At 35.3% G+C, this 25,790-nt stretch overlaps 1 protein-coding gene across 1 annotated transcript in view; it reads left to right on the top strand.

Annotated features, from left to right (window-relative positions):
• The window catches only part of LOC135072838 (gamma-aminobutyric acid type B receptor subunit 2), a 229,106-nt gene that overhangs the window by 50,173 nt on the left and 153,143 nt on the right, over nucleotides 1-25,790 (top strand). The gene's annotated exons all lie outside the window — the stretch shown is intronic.

Raw genomic sequence — 25,790 nt, 5'->3', positions numbered from 1 at the left:
TAGAGATTTGAAGATCTACTATTTTTTGCTGGGCCTATAATAATATAATATTTACTTGCCTGGTAGAAGTAAATAATTTAACCCGTGGTGATTGTTTACCATAAGGAAACTTTAATTTATAATAATTAGTAGTGGTAATAACGATAAGGAGCAAATTGATAAGTAATTGATAACACAAACACAGGGGAACTGGATATAGTAGGGTTTATTCAACCTTCTACTGAATTCACTACTTTCACCGCTTCTGTGGATTGGTTGTTAATCACCTACTTGAGACCGAAGGGTCCCGGGTTCGATTCCCAGTAGGAGCAGGACATTCCGGGTGAAGCTCGCGTCCACCTTCGGCCTGATCATCATTTCATGGTGGTGAGATGCAGGCCAAGAGCTTCCACGTTGTGGATTAAAAAAAATTAAACGCGGTAAGCTTTTTGGCTATTCACTTACACACAAATTTTGAGCTCGTATAATAGTTCCAATCACAAAAAACATCGAGCCACAACGTTTAAACTATAAATTTATAAAGTACAATATTATAAAAAGACCTCCACTCCAGAACCGTGCCCCATCGGCCGTCAGTTCTGCGTACTATGTGCCCTGCCCATTGCCACTTCAGCTTGCTAATCCGTCGGTAGGCAGGAAGGCGCTGGACGCAGGCCGCTACCAACCGGGCAACATGGAAAGCATTGGGGGAGGCTTATGCTCAGCAGTGGACGTCCTATGGCTAAAGCTAGTGAGTTTGCAATGTGTAATCTCTGGATCTACAGAACCGATTTTGAAAAAAAAAAACATTTCCAATAGAAAGCCACATTATTTATGAGTGTCGTTGCTACAAAGGAAATAGCGGTTCGAAATTTGTCAGGACAGCTAGTATGAAATAATGATATGTAGCAATATTTTAACGAAAACAAAAAGAAACAGTAGGTATGTCATTATTGTTTCAGGAATAAATGTTACATTCACAAAACATAATTTCAAACTTACTGAAACTTTTTTTGCTGTGGCAATAGTAGGCATTTGGTTAACATGACTAAAAACCAGATTAATGACATTTGTTATTCAAACTACTGTTTATCCTCTCTGTGAAATCATTATATTTAATAACAGTTGCTAAAATGTTCCAGTGTCACATTTTACTAACTGGAGAAATCGGATTCTACGCCACAGGACAAACAGTAAGCGGTGTTGTTAATTATGAGATCACGAAAAAAAGGACTTTTAACAAAATTACAATACAATTACTTGGTACAGGGAAATTAAAAATTCGGGCAAAAAGTTTACAAAAAAGCGATGATAAGTTATACTACAACTTTGAAATATTTGAATGTATCGTTGAAATTTTACTATTTTCTTCCAAAGGAATTACCCAAGAGCCTGGAAAATATTCACTTCCTTTCAGTTTTACTATCCCTAAAAATATACCTCCATCGTTTGCCTATTTGAAAAGAAAAGGTCTACATAGAGTGAAGTGTCGCATCAAACATCAAATAAAAGTGGAATTTGCATCATATGGGACAATCATTAATAGCTTTAAGAAATTCAAGAAAGAAATTTATATCGTAGCAGGCGTCAGGCCCAGAGTATCTCCTCTCCCATTGATCTATGGTGCACAGAAAAGCGTAATTCAGCTGTTCAACTTTAAGAAAAAATTAATAACAATCAAAGTCAACATTCAAAAATCTATATTACTGCCTGGCAATAAGATTATATTTGATTACGAAGTAACAAACGATTCAAATGTCAATATAATAACAGTGAGAGTTAAACTGATGGAAGTGTATACCTTAAAAATGGATCGCAAGAGAAATTTAACTGTAGTAGTTAAAACAAGTGATTTGGTGGTGAGGAGCCCAAGAATAAGGAGGCGCTCTAGTTACAAGCAATCGTTGGAGATCGATCTTCCGAGGACTGCGAGTTCGGTGGACTTCACTAACTTTCTGGTGCTGAGGGATTACTACGTATACATAGCCGTGGTGTTGCCATGTCCTCGGAAGAACATACTCCTAAAGATACCTGTTCTAGTGGATGCTAGGAAGGATGAGACCATCACTAAAATGCAGAATGATGTATTCATAAAACATTTTATTCAAGTGCTCAATGACTCTGACCGCATGACCAGAAAAACATGTTGCCTTTGCTAATATGCGTGGTTTGTATCGTATAGTAGTTCTTTTTTTGTTAATAATAAACACGTTCAATATTTTCTTTACGCAGCGAAGTGCTCTATTCTTGACAATTTCAATTTATAATCAACCCTTTCTTATAGTTTTATTAAACCTTCCACAGCTTGTCACAAAAAGAAGGTGCTAGGTATAGATCGTTTCATCCGCGAAGACGCGCCCCACCATTCTTCCGCTAATGTTTGAGTGTTATCGGTACACGCTAAATTATCCATGTGTGCACACGCACACTACAGTAATGACGCTCGGAATGCTCAGATCAAACTCCCCGCACCCCGCGCTTCCCTCGACCAAATAATGGTGGGGCGCGTCTTCGTGGATGAATCGATCTATACTTACTTAGGCATTTCTGAACACTATTTACGCTCTTTGTAAAACGCTTTCTTTTTGTTTGGATAGGGAAAGTTTTCTGATGTCTTTGACTTTATCTGTATTATAAACGAGCGCTTATTTTTTATGTAAAAAAACAAGTAAAAGTGTTTGAGTTTAAATATATACCAAATTATTATACATGTTAGTAATACTCATTTAATTATTAGGTATAAGAAAGATAAATAATAATTTAATTTGATAAACGCCTTGTAATTCTTAAAAAGAAAAAAAATATATAATAAAGTTTTTAACTTAAAAATAATTGAATTTTGTTTTAATTTAACAACCTTATTTATTATTATAAATAAGCACATTATACTAACGATTAAAATATTTGAAACAGATGAGTTTATTCGCTTAATACTTTATTTCAGACTACTTAATTCTACAACGCATATCATCCAGTCAACTGTAGGTGCATTGAGGATAATAAATGCAATAGCTATAAATTATTATTATTCTATTATCAGTATGACATCGTTGACCTTTTGTATCTTACTAATAACCGTAACTAACATCGTCGTCATCATTAATAATTAGGTAAATACCCTAAATTCCCTAATGAATAAACGATGTACCAATTTACATAAAATGGCATATTTCTAATATTTATTAACCCGTTATCAAGAAATCAGAAAACATCATCATCATCACTATCCTGTTTCTTATCATCAGCCATTGCTTCCCAGTACGACGGAGGAGGGTCGTCAAGGTTTTCTGAATTAGGTTCTTTGTAATCTCCTACTTGAATCGGAATTTTCAAAGCAGCATTTATATGGGGAAATGGGATCACAGCAGTTATATAAACAAAGTAGTCTCGCGACACCATATTGGAGTATTCCAAAGAACCAATATCAAAAGGTATGTTGATAGACACATCAACGTTTGAAGAAGCACCACTGGCAATAGACCCAGTCTTGGATTCTGTATCATGAACTTCATTAGACACTTGGATCTTCCGCTGTCCTCTAGTTGTAAAAGTATACGTTTCCACCAACTTAGTTTTGACTCCTTTCAAAAGATTGGTTTGGTTGAAAACTTCATAGTTCAACAGCACGTTACCGCCAGATGCGTACACGCAGCTCTGTATGTTCGCCTTTATGTTGACAATGCTTGGTTTCTTAGTGAACAATTGGAAAAGTTTCTTCTGCTCTCCGTAAATGGTTGGTTCCATAGGCAGCCTGGGCTTGATGCCAGAGACGACAGTTATTTCTTTCTTCATTCTTTTCGCGAATTTGAAGAGACCTGGTCTGTCGAATTTTATTGCAATATGGTACTCGATGTTGCAAGTTATATCCGTACCGCGCGGGAATAACTTGACATCTCGACCTGCACTTTTTTTTTTTTATTAGCTTAAACGCTTCCTCTACCTTATACCCTACTGCTATAAAAAACTCAACTCGAAATACCCAAAAATACTTGAAATACAGCTGTTGTTCATAAGTAAATATCTACAATTTAGGCGATAAATATTTGACATAACGATATATCCAATTAATATTATTCGTACAAACATTTATATTTCGATTTATCAATGTATGTCAGAACATGTATTTATTAATATCTCGACTAATACATTTATGGATTTTCGTTTTTAATTTGACAAAAACAGTTATCAAGTTATGATCCCCTCTGAGTACTAAACATATCCATGATATGTGCAGTTGTCTAGTTATGCACGCTGTCAAGAGTTTGGATATTTGGAGTTATCCAGCTATTACCTTCGTATAATCATATTTTTATATGTGTCATTAGCAGTTGTTAAAATATAACATTGTCAGGATTTCGAGCGTCTTTAAATATTTTTTACTTACCAACCCCTGAAAATACTTTTTTAATATATTTAAGCGTTAATTATTACTTTTATTACTATTTTCAATAGTTTAAAACTAAATTAACGTTTAAATAGCAAGTTGAAAGTAGAAGGATAAGTTTAGTGAATGGGTAGGTACTATCTACTAATGTTTTTTCATAACAGACTAAGATTTCGTTTGACAACCGAATATAAGTAAAAAATCTAATAATAAACTTTTAGGTCAACTTTAAGTTCCGGATATTTTTTAAAGTCTGTTGACTTCAATGACATTAATTAGGAATAATGATGAGGTAAAAGTAAGTAGGGTCGATACGCCAGATCTCGTCCATTTAGTGAGTTGGTAGATTTGAGGAATAAAAATAATATACAATTTTTCGTAATCATTTTGAACGAAAAATTGTTGTCATTATGCTCCCTTTACCTAGTCTTTATAAGTATAGTATTAAACTTGCTCTAAACCATTAGAAGTTTTAATATCTTTGTAATATTAATATAATATAGAAAAAATGCATTCAAAATCACTAATAATTAAAAACAACATGGAAATAAAAAATATAGATAAAATCTTACTAATTGGTATTCAAAATATTTAGGTATCACACTTAATAATTATAAACATACATAATATTTTAGTTTATTTAATTTTTTGAAATTTCAATAGTATGGCTCAATTTGCAATAATTATGGTCTCCTCTCTAGGCACAGTTTGCTTTTTAATATTATTTACAACGTCTGTACCTATTTAAAAAATAGTCGTGATAATGTGGACGCAAATTGGCTATCACAAAGGGTAAGCTACGTTTGGAGCGTGTATTAGCGTCCAGGAAAAGGCCTAAGTACTGAAAAAAATCTTTGTGTTCGATACGTCATGTAAATAACGTTTTAAATGATATAAAACATGCATTGTTTTGTATATTTTAATATCTTAGACCCAGTTAGACCAGACCGCGATCACTTCTGACGCAAAGTGGAAATTGCATTGTAGTAAATTCGCATCCACCTTATTTTAAGTGTCATTTAATAAAGTACAATCACCGATATCATTATCCGTATTGTATGGTTCATGGTTACGGCTTAGAGACTGCGGTAAATCCCAAACTAGACCTAAATATATTAAAAACTTACCTTGAAAAGCGCACCTGCTCACGTGGGATTTATTTTTGGCAAAAACGGTAGCATGCTATAAGATTTTTTTAACGTGGGTTTACCTGTCATACATTCAGGGAATCATAGCAATAGCTTTCGTTCTAGAGTGATCCGTCATTTGGACGTGAACTGGACGGTGGACGCGAAAGAGCGTGTCGACCTTACGCAAAAATATATCCAGTTAATTTTAATTATTTTAAGCTTAATGGTAAGCTTAAAATAATTAAAATTAATTGTACTTGTTATGAAGCATGACTTTTGTTCTTTTATTTGTCTTTTTTTTTAATTTTAAGTAAACGTACTATTATCTGATTAAAAGCAATCATAATCTGCGATTATATTTGATTTTTCTAATAAATTTGTTACTATTTCATTGCAAAAATGATAAAAATATGTTCTATTTTTATGTTTTGTTTTTTTACTTAAACTTCATTCAAAATAATTAACTTAAATCCAATTTTTACACCTTAAATATTTGTTTTTCTTTGGTGAATAACTTGATAAGTCGTCGGTACACAACTTGACAAGTCTTTTTTTTAATAGATTAAGAAGATAATTTAATCAAATTCTTCCGCCAATCGAAAGATACGGATCAAATTAGCTTATTTCAGTCATAAAAATATCAATTATCATTAATTCCGATTTACCAGAGAACTCCAAACTTTAAAATCGCTCCCCTGAAAAGTACGCAAAAATGACATGTCAAGTTATTCCCGCGCGGTACGGATATCATAACTGATATTTCTTGTATAATATTTCAATGAAGGCGGTATATTTTGGGGTAAGGTGATGTTGAATGGGAACTCATACGCTCCGATCGGTACAGGAACTGATTTGTCGTTATTATGCACCACATTTTTAATATTTACGTACGTCTCTGAATTTCTATAAACGTAAGCGCCATTTCTTTCTCGACGGCTTTTCCTTAGATCCTTTAATTTTAAAGATCCACTGCCTTTCAGTGATACTGTTATCTCGTTAAACACAGTTTCTTCGTCAACTGCATATCTGATGATACCAGAAACAGTAGAACCCGGTATAAATGCTCCATCTTGTGGTTTGAATAAATTTATTTCGCAGTGCACGCCCATTTTGTTAGATTTTCAATCGCCAGCACAAACGCACTTTATAATAATGTATTATTTCACTCCGTTCTTAACGCGTCGACGTCGCGACGTCACTATCACTTGTGTCCGTGAACGAAATATGAATGTGTATTTAACCAATACATACTATCACTGCTTATCTTTGAAAGATAAATTGGGAATGTTGAGTTGTATAAGCCGCCAGGTTCAGGAACAAAACAGAATCGCTATCGAATCGTGAAACAAATGCACAGCGACTGGAGATCTATGCGCGTCAGACGATTTCAACAAAGACTATTTTGCAATATCAATTTGTATGCATTATGATATTTTAAAATAATGCTCATATTTATATGATTTGAGCGCAAGTAACAGGTTACGCGTGTATCTGTTATGGATTATTAGCAATGACTAACGTGACAATACGTGACGTAGACGGGTGCTTTTGATGGGCTGATATAGGCCTGCTTTATGTTTTTTTATTTATTATTTTTAAAACCTTTGTTTATGTACTTTAGTATTTTATTCCGCCATCATAATAATTAAACAGCTTTTTTTCTTATTTACTTACATTTGGTAACGTAGGTACCTATTCAACCATTTGGTTGCAATATGCATATCCAGTCATTCATTATTAAATGGTGATATTTTAGGATAAGATAGGTATAGAAATCCCTCCAATTTATTGCACAATATTTATTTAACAATATTATTGATTACTATCATACATGATAGTTATCGAAGTTACCCATACATTTGTGTATACTTAGTAATTTTCTGTTTTTATATTTATCATAACTGAATCTATTTTTAAGGCCAAGATAAAATCCCTAAACTAATGAATCAACCATCGTTGATTAAAAATATTTAAATAATAGCCTTGTTACATAGATAGATAGTTAAATATTTAATAAGCGAACATTTACACACAAATTAGCAAATAATTGAAAATGATGAAACAACGAGAGACAAAAGTAAAGTACGTAAACATTACCTACTTCTGGCGCAGTCGGGTAAAAAATATTTCATCATTTAATGTCAAAAGAATTCGGATTATTATGAAAACACTTTACTTTCATTTGAGAAACCTAATTCTCCACAACTCACACGTAACCGGTAACAAAAAGTGTTTTCAATTTATTTGTGAACTAGCGGCCGCTCGCGACTTCGTACGCGTGGATCCCGTTTACCCCCTTCATCTATCTTACGCGGTTTAGATTTTTGGCATCAGTATCGATCACTAATCACCCCCTGATAGTTATTTTGAAAATGTATTTCATGTACAGGATTGACCTCTCTACAGATTTATTTTAAGTATAGATAATTATTTTATCCGTTATCACAATTTATGAATAACTAATAAAATTAAAAAAGTAATTCATAAAGCAGGTAGGTATAGTTCCAAAATACTGAACTGTCCTATGCATGACATTGACAGTGGGGCGCCACCGTCTATACCGGATCGCTGGTTCCGATTTTTGCCATGTTGGAAACCATATAGTTGAACGATGGTAGCGCCCCCCTGTCATCGAGTTTGGTGGGACAGTTCAGCGTGGGTCATCTATACAATAATCAGTAGGTACCTACATACGTATCTGACTTGCCTACCTAAGGTTAAATCATAACCTACCTAAAGTATTTAAAAAATTTTGTACAAACATGATTAAGGGTAGATAGAGTTCACCAATTTGCGACTTTTCAACCGACTTCAAAAAAGGAGGAGGTTCTCAATTCGACCCGTATGTTTTTTTTTTCTATGTTTGTTACGCGATAACTCCGCCAATTATGAACCGATTTGAACAAATCTTTTTTCTGCGTATAGGTAATACCTCAAGGGTGGTCCCATTTAAATTTAATAATAGAAAAAACAACCCCCAAGGGTGGAAAATTGGGGATGAACTTTTTTATACGCAATATCTCCGCCGATTATAAATCAATTTGAACGATTATTTTTTGTTGAATAGGTATTATCAAAAGGGTGGTTTCATGCGAATTTGAAGAAAATATTTCACCCCCAAGGGTGGAAAATTGGGGATAAACTTTTTTATACCCAATATTTTCAATTTTTAGTTTTTTTTTGTGTTCACGCATTTGAAGTCGGTTTTATTTTTTTAAAAAGTTAATTATAATAACTGAAATACATAAACGATTAAAAATAAACTGCTTCAGCCTCAATGTTTAGGCGTTCTGATATCAGTGTCAATAACGCGCACCTACTTAGTATTTCTCCCATATCTTTATTCAGCCGCCTTGTTTAGTTAATATCATCCCGTGATTATGTTCTAGCATTACCTTTGTAATAAGTTTACGTTTACAGTAAGAGTTTGCTGAATTAGAATTACATACACAATCTTAAGAGTATTTGTACCACCACAAGTTTAACATACAAAAGGCATGTTTAAAATTATTTGTGAATAAAAAAATATTGTTGGTCCGGAATAAGTAATAATATTTCGGCCCATTGTGTACCAGGCGCGCAGCGCTGCGCACGAGTTAGCCGTTAGATGGGGCGGGTGGTGGTGTTCCCGAGCGTCTGCCCACTAATGAGGTTGCCAACATTTTCTTGATTTTTAATATTTTAATTTTAAAAAAACATACACTAAAAAGTAGAAAAATAATTACTAATTACTTATTTATTAGGACGAATTAATATTTATGTATACCATGATTGATACTTCTGGAGTCGGTGCCAAGATTATGAAACGTGTGAAGTTTGCCTGCACCGACTCCAAAAGTATCAATCATGGTAGGTATACATAAATATTAATTCGTCCTAATAAATAAGTAATTAGTAATTATTTTTCTACTTTTTAGTGTATGTTTTTTGGAGTCGGTTTTATTTTTTTTTATAAAAATTAACTTATTTCTTGCTTTTTAGTTAACTAATTATTACCTTGGTGTTACCACTGAAGGTAGGCAGTATATTCTTCATGTCAAGTGTAAAATAATATTCCCTACAAAATACAGGTTACCATATCGGCAACCTAAAAACACCTTAAACCGTCAGCCTACCTTAAAAACATGAAAGAATACAACTGTTGGGCTATTTGTACCTATAATATTTAAAGAATTATCCTCCAACTCCTAAGCGTTAAGGAGTTGTATCTACCATGACCAGTTCATCGTGATGAGATGATGGCTATCTGATGCAAACACTTGAATAACTTTAGAAACTATACTTATCTATAAAATTAAAAGAATTATCCTCCAACTCCTAAGCATTAAGGAGTTTTACTTTCTATCATCAGCTCATGAATTTGAGATGATGATTTCTAGGAGCAAATACTTGAATAACTTAAGAAAATGTTTGAAAAACGATATAAGTGCCTATAAAATTTGAGGGTTGCAGTCGATTTCCCTAGGATCCCATCATCAGATCCTGACTTGGTGACAATGGGACCACCTCAGAAGTGTACCCTATCGAACAAAAAAAGAATTTTGAAAATCGGTCCACAATTGACGGAGTAATCGGTGAACATACATAGAAAAAAAAACATACATACAGTCGAACATATTATAACCTCCTCCTTTTTTGAAGTCGGTTAAAAAGTACGAGATGATTTTAAAATTAATTAAAGAAAGGTTTATGAGTAAATAAAAACATATTTTGAAATGAATAGTTAAACATTTGGCCGCGATCTCACCTGATGGTAAGTTAATATTACGATGTATCATGCATGAATCATGCCTGACTAGTAGACTAGGTATTTATGTGTTTTGAATTATTATGATTATGGACATAGTTAATGTTTTTTTATTTTTTGAGTTGTACGATACGATGCTACAGTATGACATGTTCTTGGACCAACTTGTAAAATCTCACTTGTGGGATATTTGAAAAATGTAATTAAGGCGCCACTCGCCCCCGCGAACGCGCGGGTTTAAAAGGTGCCAACCGTTACTATGCAAATGTGCAATCTTAAAACAAGCCAGAAAAAAAAAATCTAAGTAAAAATGTTCACAATCACTGTCTAATAGGGTTTCGTAAAAGAAACTGAAAACCCAAAATGCTTAAGCTCAAGCACTGATGTTTCCCTCGTACTTTTGCTTCCGCGTTGGCCTTCTTTAAGCGCTTGCCTTGCTAATAGGCCAGTAGAATTAAAAACAAAAATGAATTAAGTCGGAAATAATTCCCACAAAAGATTTTAGTGCTTTAATGGCTTCATTAGTTGCCCATAAAGACACTCCTAGGTTTTCGACTTCGACGGAGTTGTGCTTAAGTGGTGGGGGCCCCCGAAAGGGGCGCTTTTTCGGTTTTCCGGTTATACCGCGTAAAGGACTTACCCTATCAAAAAGTGGTCTTCCTGACGGTTGAAGGGCATTTAATCCTGCATTAAATAAGACCAAATTCATATGTTTTGAACAAACCGTTCTCGTGCAAATGTTCGGCAAAGTAGAAAATATGTGTATATTGTGTATAATTAATGACCCTCTCCACGTCCAATGGCTTATTACCCGCAGGCTTCCAAGTCTTGAAAAGGAGCGCCTCAACCAGTGTAACCCTATCAAGGCTTACGAGCTGGATGCGCCTATCCTTGTTCGTCCCAGCCGTTCCTTAACTGCGGTTGCTGCACCTCTTCCTGGCACTCACCTGAACGACTCTGTGTTACCTACTGTGGCTGCCCCTCTTCCTTGCATCCTCCTGCACAACTACGTTGCCTAGCCTAAGGTTCGACGTCAAAAATCAACAACAACAAGTTCATATTAAAACGCTGAAGAGTTATTTGTTTGTTTGTTTGAACGCGCTAATCTCAAGAATTACTAGTTTGATTGAAATAATTATTTTTGTGTTGAATAGCTCATTAATTGAGGAAGGCTATAGGATATATACAATCACTCTACGACTAATAGAGGCGAAACAGTAAAGAAAAATGTTGCAAGCATGGAAAACAGTATTTAAACTATTTTGACGCGTACGACGTTGATTTTGTGGCGTCGAACCTTGGACCAGGCATATGGCTAAGCAATGCAATCGTACAGGAGGGTACAAGGAAGAGGAGCAGCCACATTAGGTAACACAGAGTCGTTCAGGAGAGTGCCAGGAAGAGGTGCAGCAACCGCGGAACGGCTGAGACGAACAAGGATAAGCGAATCCAACTCGTGAGCCTTGACAGGGATACGCTGGTTAAGGCGACCCTTTACAAGACTTGGGAGCCTACGGGTGACGAGCTATTGGACGTGGAGAGGGTCATTAATTATACACATATTTTCTACTTTGCCGAACATTTGCACGAGAACGGTTTGTCCAAAACATATTAATGGTCTTATTTCGTTCGTTCGTTCGTTTCAGCCGAAAGACGTCCACTCCACGTCCACAAAGGCCTCCCCCAAGGATTTCCACAAAGACCGGTCCTGCGCCGCTTGCATCCAGGTACTTCCCGCGACCTTCACCAGATCGTCGGTCCACCTAGTGGGAGGCCTGCCCACGCTACGTCTTCCAGGTCTTATTTAATGCAGGATTAAATGCCCTTCCGTCGAAGTCGAAAACCTAGGAGAGTCTTAATGGGCAACCAATGAAGCCATTAAAGCAATAAAATCTTTTGTGGGAATTATTTCCGATTTAAAATCTAATTCTACTGGCGTATACAGGGTGGAATTGCCACCTGGAGGAAAAGTACTCTTAATAATGCAGATAGAAAATTCTACTCAAAGAAAACATTCCTTTATTTTTGAAAAGAAATAGAACTGCATTCAAAGATTTCCGAAAATTTTTCGAAAATTCTCTACCATGCCATACAATTTTCTGTAAATAGTTAAAATAATGTGGGATTTCATGGTTTTCCTTTCACTTGATTAATCAAGTTTGTTAGAGAGATTTCATCCTTATACCTCACCCTAACGATCGATGCAATAAAAATACAGGGTGTAATTTTTTACAGATTTTAGTTGGTTCGATTCCTGAGTATGGCAAGCAAATTTTTGAAAATCTTTTAATGCAGTTCTATTTCTTTTCAAAAATAAAGGAATGTTTCCTTTGAGTAAAATATTCTATCTACAGTATTAAGAGTACTTTCCCTCTAGGTGGCATTACAAAATTCCACCCTGTATAAATAAAATGTCTGACAAAAGGTACGTTTTTTTTTTGTCATTATTGTTGTTGTTGTTATTATTATTATCTCTTTATTCATTTTCCTTCTTATTTTTTTTTTTTTTACAATGTAAATTATAAAAAAAACTAAAAATACATTATAAAAAATAAACTTAAAAATAGTTAATCCGCTGGTAGCGGAGCAGGGCCCAAGCTACCGGTGGTCAGGGTCACAGGCTGAGGAACCTCCGGACAATGCGTGCCGTGCTGAGGATCACCGCCTTTTGAATTTTGTTTAGAACTGTAATTGTTTCACTTTTGTACTCGCTTGGGTGAAAGTACAGTGAGCAATAAAATATTTTATTTCTTTCTGACTTTTTTACTAACTTACGAAGTGTTATAGAAGTAGAAAAGCGAAGAACCACTCATACTCTTTCCTTGGAAGTCGTGAAAGGCGACAAAATAAATGGCCAAATATGTGTGCTGAAAGAGGAAAGTGCTGGACGCAGGCCGCTACCAACCGGGCAACATGGAAAGCATTGGGGAAGGCCTATGTTTAGTAATGGACGTCCTGTGACTGAGATGATGATGATGATGAGATACAAAAAAATATTGATCATGGATTTTTGTTTCAAAACTGGTGGGGATCCGATTTATTTTAATTGGGAATTACCGTGATGGAAAAGTCAGTTTATTTTCCTTATTTACTGAGTAATTGTGATAATAATACATTGTTCACAATTAATATTAATAATTAAATTAGTAATTTATTAAAATCAAATAATTGGAGGAAATAAGAATTAATTACTGAGGAAATTGAATCAAATTAATAAATAAATATCCTTGGACATTTTACACTGCGCTTCTAGTCCCCAACTAAGCAAAGTTTGTACTATGGGTACTAGACAACGGATATAAACATACTTAATTTTTTTTTTTTGTAAATACATACTTAATATACATAGAAAACACCCAGTCCAATACAAACGAATATGTTCATGCACACAATTGTTTGTACTGTGCGGGAATCGAACCCGCAACCTCCGGAATAGTAGTCCGTTTCGAACCACTACACCAAACGGCCGACTGAATTGAAAGGGAAGCTACGTTTTTGGTGAAAAGTTTTACCTTGTTTCTAGCTGCAACGATGAATCATGAATGATTCATACTTACCAAAAGCAATGTTTATTATGGTAGTGTACTTAATAATCAAGTAAATTATACTGATAACAATTGTATAATTTGCATGATTGATTAATCTTTATTGTTGTCAATACACGTATGTGATAAATAATGTATTGAAATTCGATTAAAATTACATTTTTTGGCCATAAATAAAATATTTTCATAGTATCTTAGAACAATTAAATCGTGTCTGTACGTGCTACATAAGTACATATTTTGTTTCCAAATTATAAAAAACTAGCGGCAAAAAGTCTGTATTAAATTAAAATAATGTATTGAACGAATTCGAAAAACGTACCGACTACCTACCTTCAGTGTGAAAAATAGCAAAACAGAGTATTAAATATTTTTTATTTGTATTTTTACAAGACAGACGCAAAACACAGCTTATTTCTTTAAAAATATTATTTTTTCCTTATACTTAAAAATATTCCAAAACTATTATAGCCCAAAAAAACATCTATATTTTTTGTGGACAAGGTCACGGGCACCACTAGTATTTTATGATAGTCCGATAACTTCGACGGATAAGATAAATACATTATCACTAAGATAAATAATGAGCCTAGCCATCTATCCAGCCATTGTATTAAAAAACTTAGCAAAGGTCGCACACTTGTCAAAAGTTACTAAATAATTAGAATAATTTACTTTACAAATTGCTAAATGGGTGTTACTTGTGAAACTATTATAAATACGCCACCAGATGGCGCTTTCACACCTGGAAGTGCAGTGAGCGGAGTAGTCCGATACTCGATTATAGATGTACCAGTGAAGAGAATAGTCATATCACTCAGAGGAGCTGGCATCCTTAATGTATCTAAGGGAAAGGGAAAGGGCAGTTACACAAACAGTGAAGATTACGTCAACACCGCGACATTCGTAAATCTTAACGAAAATGATAAATCTAGTGGACACGTGAACACAGCTCAATTCCACTTCCAACTACCAGACAACGTACCTTCGTCAATGATAATACAAGGACAATTCGATGTTATTTGTAAGATGCTATACAACTTCCGTGTAGAGTTTGTCGTGTCAGGAAGGTTTTCGTGGAACAAAGTCTTCGAAAAAGACATTAAAGTGGTCTCAACAGCGATCAGACCGGCACTCTCCATGACACCGTTAACACGGATCGAAACGAAGAAGCTGTTCACGGTATTCAGCAAAAAGAACAACGTTAAAATCAAAGCAACAATTCAAAGCTGTGTGCTTAGACCCGGCGGCAGATTAGAGCTGGCCTACGAAGTTGAAAATGAAACTAACATTGATATCAAATCGGTTGAAATTCGACTGGTCGAAGTCTACGAATACTATGATTCCGACGTAAGAGACGCTATAGCGAAAGTGAATAAGGCTGTTCCTAATATGCAGTCAAAAAGTGCTGCGGTCAAATCGGGAGAGTCTTTAAAAACAAGATGGGAAGTCGATCTGCCACCAAACATTTATTCCATCGAAAATTCCAAAATGATGATCAGAAGTTATGCCTGTGTTCTCACGACTGTATTGCCAGTACCGCACAGAAACTACCACGTTGTTATTCCTTTACAAATTGGTACTTGGGATGATGGTGGCCAAAGTCAATCTACAACTGCTGGACCGTTAAATGAAGAACCGCCACCAAGTTATTGGCTATCTACAGATAATTTGAATTTTGAATAGATATAGCAAATATTTTTGCGATAATGGTGAGGAAATAAAAACGTGCGAGGCAATATTAACACGTTGAAATTAAGATCGACAAAATAAAAATGTTCTGTGTAAAAAAAAAACCGTCTTCTATGTTAAATTAATAAGATGAAAAATGTCCAGTTAGTGTCATAAACTATGTTAGGGTATGAACTGTACTACCCACATATTTATTACTAGCTGAGAATTATTGAAGAAATTGTTATTATATTTATTACTAGCTGAGAATTATTGAACTGACTGAAAATAGTTTTAATTGCTTTTTTATATCAGTAATTGTGTAAAATAGCCTCTTTAACATTAAATACATCTAACATTTCTATACCAGTGTCTGAATTCTCTGTGCACATACTTTTCCCACTGTGTAAAGAGAGATTTGATATCATTGCTGGGCAAAATATACACATGCCTGAGAGGAACCTATCATTGTGATAGTTAGTGAGAATGGGTGGATGTTACTCTCACACATAACTACTGAATAGATTTAGAGCAAAGTAAAGTAAGGTTATATTACTACTTACCTTAGTAAATATTTTTTGACTTGATTATTTATAACTTTGTCCCTTTTACAGCCTGTAAACCTTTGAAAAAGAGGCTGACAATAGTGACTGAGTTTCTTGCGCTGCTTCTTCTCAGCACTGGCCTATTTATTGTCCTGAAGCAGTGGTAGGGTTAATACTGGGACGTGTAAGTGCTTTTTTAAGCCTATTTACAGAAATAAATTAGTTTTATGAGTTTTATTAGACAAAACCTTACAATATTAGAGATTTGAAGATCTACTATTTTTTGCTGAGCTTAATAATAATACAATATTTACTTGCCTGGTAGAAATAAATAATACATTTAACCCATGGTGATTGTTTTACCATTAGGAAACTTTAATTTATAATAATTAGTAGTGGTAATAACGATAAGTAGCAAATTGATAAGTAATTGATAACACAAACACAGGTGAAGTGGATATAGAAGGGTTTATTAAACCTTCTACTGAATTCACTACTTCCACCCATTCTGGGAGTGGTTAGTCAATGCGAAAAAACGCTCAACGGTTGGAATGTGCAGGTGTCAAAATGTTCAATGTTCTTGTAGTCCAGTCAATAAAGAGTTTTTTTTTGGATATTTTTACCTTGATGCATTTAAACACGTGTTCATGTTAGCTATTATACAATGAGATGCTTGTTCGAATAAACCCGAAGACATTTTAACTTCAGATCATATCAACATCAAACAGCCGGTCCGTATGGACATTTTGACACCTGCACATTCCAACCATTGAGCGTTTTTTCGCATTGACTACCCACTCCCAGAATGGCTTCAATTAAGAATAAAAAAAAAATTAAACTCGGTGAGCTTTTTGGCTATTCACTTACACACAAATTTTGAGCTCGTATAATGGTTCCAATCACAAAAAACATCAAGCCAAAACGTTTAAATTCAAAATTTATAAAATACAATATTAAAATTCTCTGTTTTGTCTAATTTTCTGGTTAGCTGGAAGAGAATGCCACATGGCATTAAGCTCGCCTGTTGTACCACTGTTTTTTATGTGTGCAATAAAGATTTTAAATAAATAAATATTATAAAGAGGCCTCCACTCCAGAACCGTGCCCCATCGGCCGTCAGTTCTGCGTACTATGTGCCCTGCCCATTGCCACTTCAGCTTGCTAATCCGTCGGTAGGCAGGAAGGCGCTGGACGCAGGCCGCTACCAACCGGGCAACATGGAAAGCATTGGGGGAGGCTTATGCTCAGCAGTGGACGTCCTATGGCTAAAGCTAGTAAGTTTGCAATGTGTAATCTCTGGATCTACAGAACCGATTTTGAAAAAAAAAACACTTCCAATAGAAAGCCACATTATTTATGAGTGTCGTTGATACAAAGGAAATAGCGGTTCGAAATTTGTCAGGACAGCTAGTATGATATCTACACTAATATTATAAAGAGGAAAACTTTGTTTGTTTGTTTGTTTGTTTAGTTGTAATGGATAGGCTCAAAAACTACTGGACCGATTTTAAAAATTCTTTCACCATTCGAAAGCTACATAACTCACGAGTAACATAGGCTAAATTTTATTTTGGAAAAAAATAGGGTCCCGTAAAATATTTAGGATTTTCATAAGACGTGGAAAAGCGCCATCTATCGTCATTGGTTAAAATCTTCTTGCGCCTGACAAACATTTTTGAGGTACGTAAATATTCATGAAGGCAAAGCTGTCAAACGCCATCTATCGACATCATTAGTAAATTAGTACAGTAGAATCCCGATTATCCGAATCAATTAAAACCAGGGGTGTTCCGGATAATCGAAAATCCGGATAATCGATTTCAAAGTAAAATCAAACAATAATTAACTTTTTACAATAGAAAGGGTTTTCAATACATCATTTTAGAGTCTAAAAATCTAAATTTTAGGATAATCGAGGTCTGGATAATCGAGATTCTACTGTAACTAAATATTACATGTACTATGAATAGCGCTGTTCGTAAATAATAATATTGAAAATTTAAGAAATAAAGATATTTTATGTAATTGAACCATTCACTGTATGTACCTGTTTGAATCATTCACTGTGTTTAAACGAGCAAATCAAAGTGTTAATTAGTGACTTTTTACAAACTTCCTTGCAAATTCTTACTATGTGCCGCCATCTACCGAGATGAATATTAGGGTACGGTTCAGCGGCGGACAAATGGGATGGGCGCGTGGGCGATTGTAGTTAAATAGGATAAGAATTACTTCGTTTTTATTTTGTGTATGTAATTTGTAAATTTTTTGATAGGGTCTTTATTTTAATTACTTAGGTTGGTAGGTACTTACTTATTTGATTTTAATGATAATTACTATAGGTAAGTATACTTTTATGGTTTAAGATCTTTATTATTTCTCACAAGAATTATAATTCACTTACGTGAGATAATTAAATACAATATTTTGTAACAATAGCTTTGGATATACGTACAAACTAAAAGATAAACAAACAATTTCATAAACTAACTATAAGTGGGTACTTCACAATTAGCGCGCGATCCGTATTTTAGTAGAAAGAAAGGTCATTGAATGACTAAGTGACTCACTCACTCAACACGAAGTCTCGGAAACTACAAGTCTCAAAGCGTTCTCATAGGGGTTAATGGCCTATCTATTCCACTTTGATCACCTGGCTTTGATCACCAAGATGATCAAAGTGGACTCCAGTTAAATGATTTTTTTAGTGTTCTTTGATCACCTATAAATAAATCATACCTCTGAATTGTCACATACATGTCCAATTTGTTTATTGCGGTTTTTAGAAAATATCAAAAATGTTACAAAACAAAATATTATGTAGTAGTTACAACAATTGGACATGTGACTATTCAGAGGAGGAGTGATTTGTTTGTAGATGATCAAAGGACACTAAAATAATAATTTAACTAGAGTCTACTTGGCTCACCCAGGACATCGTATCCGTGGGTGATCAAAGGCACAGAACAAATTCAAAGGACACTAAATTGTCGCTGTAAGTCCACTTTGATCACCTGGCTGATCAAAGCCAGGTGATCAAAGTGGAATACACCTTCTTTTAGAACGTAGGTAGTCACTAAGACGAAAATTTGCAAAATTAAATCCTTATGGGAGTTAAAAAGGGGGTTAGAAGTTTGTATTGCAGTCCTCGGTTTTTAAAGTAAGAGACTTGAAAGTTAAAATGTATGCTCACTATGATCTCTAGATATTGTGGAGGTGTACATATACTGTTCGGTACACTGTGGTAGGTACTGTGTACACATCGGTTTGCCGACGATTGTGGTCATGCCAGAATCGTTGGAAGATCTTGGCACAATGCTCGAAGACCTTAATCGATTTTCCCAACAGGTAGGCCTGAGGATGAACATGGACAAAACGAAGCTTATGTCGAATGTCCATGTTGCGCCCTACCCAGTTTCAGTTGGGAGCTCAATTCTCGAGATTGTCGACAAGTAGGTATGTCTACCTCGGACAAACGATCCAGCTAGGTAGGTCCAATTTCCAGAAGGAGGTCAATCGTCGAATCCAACTCGGCTGGGCAGCGTTCGGGAAACTACGCAACATCTTTTCGTCCAAAATACCTCAATGCCTGAAGACTAGAGTGTATAACCAATGTGTGTTACCAGTGATAACTTATGGCTCGGAAACGTGGCCTCTCACTATAGGCCTTATACAGAAGCTCAGTTGCACAGCGTGCTATGGAGAGGGCTATGCTTGGTGTTTCTTTGCGAGATCGAATCAGAAATGAGGAGATCCGTAAACGAACCAAAGTCGCTGACATAGCCCGACGGATTAGCAAGCTGAAGTGGCAATGGGCAGGGCACATAGTACGCAGAACTGATGGCCGATGGCGCAGAATGGTTCTGGAATGGAGGCCGCGTACCGGAAAACGTAGCGTGGGACTTCCACCTACAAGGTGGACCGACGACATCGTAAAGGAAAGCGCTGGACGCAGGCCGCTTCCAATCGATCAACATGGAAAGCATTGGGGGAGGCCTATGTTCAGCAGTGGACGTCCTATGGCTGAAATGGTGGTGGTGGTGGTGGTGGTACATATACTGAAAATGTATCATTAGAAATCAACTACGGGGGCTAAGGAGATAAAAGGAGGGTTTTAAGTTTATATTATGAAAGTCCTATGTGTTTAAAGTAAGAGAGTTGAAATTTAAAATGTATGCGCTATAAATGCTAAGAGCGGATTTTATGAAACTCCACCCCTAATGGAGTAAAACGGGGTCCACGCGTACGAAGTCGCGGGCGGCCGCTAGTAATGATATGTAGCAATATTTTAACGAAAACAAAAAGAAACAGTAGGTATGTCATTATTTGTTTCAGGAATAAATGTTAGATTCACAAAACTTAATTTCAAACTTACCGAAACATTTTTTGCTGTGGCAATAGTAGGCATTTGGTTAACATGACTAAAAACCAGATTAATGACATTTGTTATTCAAACTACTGTTTATCCTCTCTGTGAAATCATTATATTTAATAACAGTTGCTAAAATGTTCCAGTGTCAAATTTTACTAACTGGAGAAAAATCTATCATCGGATTCTACGCAACAGGAGAAATAGTAAGCGGTGTTGTTAATTATGAGATCACGGAAAAAAGCACTTTTAACAAAATTATAATACAATTACATGGTAAAGGGAAATTAAAAATTCGGGCAAAAAGTTTACAAAAAAGCAAAGATAACTTTTACTACAACTTTGAAACATTTGAAGATATCGAAGAAATTTCACTACTTTCTTCCAAAGGAATTACCCAAGAGCCTGGAAAATATTCACTTCCTTTCAGTTTTACTATCCCTAAAAATATACCTCCATCGTTTGCCTATTTGAAAAGAAAAGGTCTACATAGAGTGAAGTGTCGCATCAAACATCAAATAAAAGTGGAATTTGCATCATTTGGCACAATCATTAATAGTTTTAAGAAATTCAAGAAAGAAATTTATATCGTAGCAGGCGTCAGGCCCAGAGTATCTCCTCTCCCATTGATCTATGGTGCACAGAAAAGCGTAATTCAGCTGTTCAACTTTAAGAAAAAATTAATAACAATCAAAGTCAACATTCAAAAATCTATATTACTGCCTGGCAATAAGATTATATTTGATTACGAAGTAACAAACGATTCAAATGTCAATATAATAACAGTGAGAGTTAAACTGATGGAAGTGTATACCTTAAAAATGGATCGCAAGAGAAATTTAACTGTAGTAGTTAAAACAAGTGATTTGGTGATGAGGAGCCCAAGAATAAGGAGGCGCTCTAGTTACAAGCAATCGTTGGAGATCGATCTTCCGAGGACTGCGAGTTCGGTGGACTTTACTAACTTTCTGGTGCTGAGGGATTACTACGTATACATAGCCGTGGTGTTGCCATGTCCTCGGCGGAACATACTCCTAAAGATACCTGTTCTAGTGGATGCTAGGAAGGATGAGACCATCACTAAAATGCAGAATGATGTATTCATAAAACATTTTATTCAAGTGCTCAATGACTATGACCGCATGACCAGAAAAACATGTTGCCTTTGCTAATATGCGTGGTTTGTATCGTGTAGTAGTTCTTTTTTTGTTAATAATAAACACGTTCAATATTTTCTTTACGCAGCGAAGTGCTCTATTCTTGACAATTTCAATTTATAATCATCCCTTTCATAAAGTTTCATTAAACCTTCCACAGCTTGTCACAAAAAGAAGGTGCTAGGTATAGATCGTTTCATCCACGAAGACGCGCCCCACCATTCTTCCGCTAATGTTTGAGTGTTATCGGTATACGCTAAATTATCCATGTGTGCACACGCACACTACAGTAATGACGCTCGGAATGCTCAGATCAAACTCCCCGCACCCCACGCTTCCCTCAACCAAATAATGGTGGGGCGCGTCTTCGTGGTGGAATCGATCTATAGATACTTACTTAGGCATTTCTGAACACTATCTACACTCTTTGTAAAACGCTTTCTTTTTGTTTGGATAGGGAAAAATTTTCTGATGTCTTTGACTTTGTCTGTATTATAAACGAGCACTTATTTTTTATGTAAAAAAACAAGTAAAAGTGTTTGAGTTTAAATTATACCAAATTATTATACATGTTAGTACTACTCATTTAATTATTAGGTATAAAAAGATAAAAATATACATATAATAAAGTTTTTAACTTAAAAATAATTGAATTTTATTTTAATTTAACAACCTTAAATAGGTATTATAGGTGTACCAGAATCTCATGGCAAATGGGGAAAATAAACTTTGTTGAGTGCAATACCAGGCCTGGCTCACTCCGCGCGGTACATCCGATAATTACCTACAGCGAAGCGCCCCGCCGGCGGGTATTATATCAGTCGAGTGTCACGCGCGCGCTCGTCAGGACGCTGGCGTGCGTTGTAGTATGATTATAATTTTATGATCGCAGTATTATTTAAAAATGGACATAAAGAGAAAGAAATATTGTGCGGCGTTCGGGTGTTTAAATTCGAAAAGTAATCTACCGGATTTATCTTTTTTTTTCGCTTCCCAAAGATGCTGTAAGGTATGTTGGCCATGTAGGTAATCAATAATTCTTAGGATAGTATAGGAACCTAACCTACTATGACTACTGCTCAGAATGCGTTCGTTCGTTTCAGCCAAATGACGTCCACTGCTGGACAAAGGCCTCTCCCAAGGTTTACCATAATGAATGCATGCTTACCTACATACGTAGGTCATTACAAATAAGTAGATTAATAATTTTTTCACTAGACAGCAACCCTAATAGCGTAAGAAGAGTTCAGAGGCACGCGATAGAAAGAGACAAAACTTGTAGGTGAATAAAATTGTAGGTACGTAGTGCTGTGCGAGCTGAATTCCACTGTATCGCGTCGTAGCAAGACTCGCATTTATTTAAATCGTCTTGCGGAGTAATCCTTCTGTACCTGTACTATTACTTATTCTGTGGCAATACTGGGGAAATTGGATTAAACGATCTTGATACTGTTTAATTTTTATTTATGACTAATATTAATGAACATGAAGTACGAATGCCTACCTATACATTTTAGGTATGTGTATGAAGAATGTTGTTATACATCGGGTTTTTAACATAGGAACATGTCTTGAAAAATAAGTAAACCGTATATTACTGTAAATAATTTTATTAAGTATCATACTTTTAACTTATCACTTCATTCAGAACTAGAAAACGATTCTAAGAACTCCACTTGCATTTCTTGTTCTTCAAATAGATGATCAAGTTAAAGAGGTATTAATATAATATAAATCGCTTTTTCAGCATTTCAATTACTCGAAAAGCAAGTTGCTTGATAAAATCTTTTTCAATTTTCTTTACATGGTCATAACATTTTCACCATTCCTCTGCACCAATGCATGAAATACACCTGAAAACAGCTATAAAGCAGCTATTAGGTAAGAATAATATAAAAATAAACATACCCTCCTTCTGACGCAGTTAGGTAATAAACTAAATGTAGGTAAGTATCAAAACATTTCACTCCAACTTACTGTCAACTCAACGACGCGCATTAAAATCAAAGATTGACTTTGAATTATGCCTTATTTTCCAATACACTTTGAAAACAATATGACTTGCTTGAGTTTTTTCGTCTTTTTCACAAAAATAACAAATAGGCATGAAGAGATTACAAAATTTCTGCAGCGGCTGACAGATCTCTTGATTTACTTTGACAGGTGACAATAAAGCCATAGACAATGGCCATATGAAAAACACACTTTTCCAATATTTTTGTTTTCCATGAGATTCTGGTACACCTATATCTATCTATACTTATAATAAATCTGTAGCGAGGCCAATTCTGTACATGAAATATATTTTCAAAAGACCTATCAGGGGGTGATTAGTGATCGATACTGATGCCAAAAATGCAATCAGTAAAATTTTTGTCTGTCTGTCTGTCTGTCTGTCTGTCTGTCCGTCTGTATGTTCCTTATAGAAACAAAAACTACTCAACAGATTTTAACAAAATTTGGTACAATCATTCTTTGTACTCCTGGGCAGGTTATAGGATACTTAGGAATTCCCACGGGAACGGGAATTAGCGGGAAAATCCTTTTGTATGAAAAATCTAAACCGCTTAAGTTAGACGCTTGAAATTTGGCACTCAAGTATCTTAGTAAACTTAAAGCTTAGTTACAACAGAATATTGCAAAATTTCCACGGGAACGGGAATTATCGGGAAAATCCTTTTGTATGAAAAATCTAAACCGCTTATGTTAGACGCTTGAAATTTGGAATGCAAGTATCTTAGTAAACTTAAAGCTTAGTTACAACAGGATATTGCAAAATTCCCACGGGAACGGGTATTAGCGGGAAAAAACATTTGTATGAACAAATCTAAACCGCATAATTTAGACGCTTGAAATTTGGCATGCAGGTATATTAGTGAACTTAAAGCTTGATTACAACAGGATATTGCAAAATTCCCACGGGAACGGGAGTTAGCGAGAAAAAACATTTGTATGAAAAAAATCTAAACCGCGTAAGATAGATGAAGGGGGTAAAACGGGATCCACGCGTACGAAGTCGCGGCCGCTAGTTATAAATAAGCACATTATACTAACGATTAACACTAGAGTGCTCGCGCGGGTGACACATGTCACCCAGGGTGTAAAATTTGTAAATATTTTTTCAAGGTGTCGAGCTACAGTGTTGCCTTCTCAGGTATTCCTCAAGCATGTATTGTCGCACATGTTAGTAGTAACGCCATCTTGCTAGACGCATCAATGTGAGTGCAGAAAACATTTAAAGTGTTTGGGTGACGCATGTCCCCCGCGCGAGCACTCGAGGAATTGTTTGATCCCTTATCGTCGCGGTTTAAAATCAAGTTTACTTTCATGTAAGTTCAAAGTTATAATTTTTAACCATTTTTTTTACATTTCCAATAATTATATCGTTTTATAAGCATAAACTGATGCAAGAAAATAGTTGTTTAAGATTGTAAGTAATGTAGTAATAATACACCTAGGGCTATAAAATTAAAAACCAGGATTCTTCTGGGGTTGCGAGAACACCAACTAGCACAAAACTTGCCAGTACTGTGGCTAAGGACAATGTGTTTTTTGCACAAGAGCAAGAAATCGAAGCACTCGTAAGCAAATGTAACAAGTGGAATAGGCGTTTTTGTCCAGATCATCAAATCATATCGTGCCCGAGTTGTGATCAAAATATCACAGAATAAGATCAATCTATTGATTAACTTTCTAATTAGGTGATTTTTTTGCCAAAATAATGAGTCCAAGGACTATTTAAACTACTTTGGTCTCGTCGACTCTAAAATATTTGGAAAATATTGAAGTATTTATTTTGGTTTATAATAAGAGTTCATGAAAGAATTGCTCACTTTTTTTAAATTATTTAGTAAGAAATATAGTTGATGTTTAATATTATAACTTGTTTTACTTGTATTCAATAAGATTAGCAAAAATAAACCCATATCATAATGGGTGACATATGTGACCCGCGCGAGCACTCTAGGAGTATTTAGGGGCGCGAGCACTCTAGTGTTAAAATATTTGAAACAGATGAGTTTATTTGCTTATTACTTTATTTCAGACTACTTAATTCTACAACGCATATCATCCAGTCAACTGTAGGTGCAATGAGGATAATAAATGCAATAGCTATAATTAAATTATTATTTTTCTATTATCAGTATGACATCGTTGACCTTTTGTATCTTACTAATAACCGTAACTAACATCGTCGTCATCATTCGTATAGGTAAATACCCTAAATTCCAAAATGAATAAACGATGTACCAATTCACATAA

Source organism: Ostrinia nubilalis, chromosome 6, assembly GCF_963855985.1.
Source record: "Ostrinia nubilalis chromosome 6, ilOstNubi1.1, whole genome shotgun sequence".
In the NCBI taxonomy this organism is placed as follows: domain Eukaryota; kingdom Metazoa; phylum Arthropoda; class Insecta; order Lepidoptera; family Crambidae; genus Ostrinia; species Ostrinia nubilalis.
This window is presented reverse-complemented; position numbering and strand designations above follow the sequence as displayed.